Source organism: Gossypium hirsutum, chromosome A13, assembly GCF_007990345.1.
Source record: "Gossypium hirsutum isolate 1008001.06 chromosome A13, Gossypium_hirsutum_v2.1, whole genome shotgun sequence".
Taxonomy (NCBI): domain Eukaryota; kingdom Viridiplantae; phylum Streptophyta; class Magnoliopsida; order Malvales; family Malvaceae; genus Gossypium; species Gossypium hirsutum.
The window spans coordinates 107,576,867-107,578,875 of NC_053436.1; the positions used below are offsets into that span (position 1 = coordinate 107,576,867).

Genomic DNA, 2,009 nt, shown 5'->3' on the forward strand with positions numbered 1-2,009 from the left:
TTTATACTATTAAAATCTAACGAGATTGACAAAAAAATCAAACTGTGACATGTGGTGTGCCACATGTACCTCATTATGATCTAGTTTTTAACGTAAAAAATGGATAGAATGACCTTTTTGCTCTTTGATTTAACGAACATTGACTAATTTGCTCATTTTATGAGTAGAGAGTGTAAAATATAATCCGACTTTTAGTACACAAGGGCCTCCACCGTACTTTACTGTTGAATCAATTTGGTTTTTATAATTTTGAGGTTAATTTTAAGTTTACCTCATTTTTATTAGTTGTCATTTTGGAATTGGGTTTTTAGGTTTGAGGTCCAAATTTTTCTAGTCATATTATTACGAGTTCAAGAAAATTTGGGTTTTGTTTATTTTAGGTTCGGGCCATTTTGAGTTTGAATTGTTTCGGGTTTAAGTCACTTTGGATTTGGATTAGTTCAAATTTGGGTTGGGCCGATTTTGGTTGTTGATTATTTATAATAAAAATGGGTTGAGTTGGATTTGAGTTAGGACTGACTAAATTGAGTTTTGAATTTGGGTAAAATTTGACATATCTATATTAATTCATTCATATATACATGTAAATATAATTTGTTGCTATAACCAAATCCAACTGAAGTTCGGTTTCCAGAAGCGGTTTTGTATTAGGGGTGGAGATAAAATTATAAAATCTAGGGTCGAAGGTTAAAAATATTTATATTAAATGACGGTTGTAGCTAAAATAGACCATGGATGATTTAGGATGAAAATTGAAGCCTTACCATCCCGGGATCATTGTTGTCTTGCCGACGAGGTGACGACGCAGTGATGAATCCTTCTCGTTTCCTAGGCTACGACTAACATCTTTCTTCTGTTGCTTCCTGTTGGCCCGACCTTGCAATTCCGACTTCAACTATACAAATGAACATTCTCAGACACGTGAATACATTTTAAGTCAATTATTGGGTTAGATCCCTAAGAAAATAACATGATAAATTAGTGGATGATTTAGGTGGAAATGAAAATCTTACCGTGACAAAATCATTGTGGTCTTGTCGTTGAGGCAGTTGAGGAAGTATTGAAGCAGCGATGAAATCTTGCTCGTTTCCTAGGCTTTGTGTCTTTTGTTGCTTATCATTCACCTGATACCGAGTCGAATTTAAGTATCTTATTGTTGGTCTCAAATGATTATTAAGCATAATCGAGTTTTTAAATATTTTAAATTAATATTGAAAAAAATAATCTAAACTTGAAAACAAATAATCGAAACTAGTATTAAATCAACTGATGATTCAGGATGGAAAATGAAAATCTTACGGTGACAAAATCTTCATGGTCTCGTTGTCGAGGATGACGAGGAGGTAATGAAGCAGCGATGAAATCCTGCTCGTTTCCGAGGCTTTTCGTCTTTTTCCCGTTGGCCTGATATTGAGTCGAATTTAATTATCTTAATGTTTGACTCAAGTAATTATTAAGCTTAATTGTGTTTTTTAATATATTTTATTTTTAATTAATACTGAAAAATTAATTCATACTCGAGTATAGAGGTATCCATGCCGACGGCCCGCCCGGAATATGGGAGGGTCGGGTAAAAATATAGGCCCGAAATATGGGTTTGGGCAAAAAACGAGGCCCGTTCAGAAAACGGGCCGGGCCTCGGTCACCACTTTTTGGCCTCGGCCCGGCCCGGCCCGAATATAATAAATATATACTTTTTATTTTTTATTTTTAAAATAAATTTTTTGGTGTTTATTAAAAAATGGGCCGGGCCAGGTCGGGCTCAGGCTTAGGAATTTTTTTCCCAGGCCGGGCCTGGACAAAATTTCAGGCCCATATTTCGGGCCGGGCCGGGCACAGGTCAAAATTTTTCTGGGCCCGACCCGGCCCATGGACACCTCTACTCCGAGTAGAAATAATTGAACTTGAAGTCAATCATAAAATTAGGTTAAATTTTATAATTAGTCCAATATTTTACTCAACTTGTGAATTTAGTCTTTATACTTCGCTGGTTTATAAATTGAATAAAG

General features: G+C 35.4%; 1 long non-coding RNA gene across 1 annotated transcript; it reads right to left on the reverse strand.

Moving 5' to 3' along the window:
• Positions 1-813: 813 nt before the first annotated feature.
• LOC121212578 (uncharacterized) lies at positions 814-1,404 on the reverse strand. The gene is made up of 3 exons (XR_005907885.1): positions 1,300-1,404; positions 1,014-1,124; positions 814-895 (listed from the first exon to the last, which is right to left on the reverse strand). It is a non-coding gene; the product is annotated as an uncharacterized lncRNA (long non-coding RNA).
• Positions 1,405-2,009: the final 605 nt, after the last annotated feature.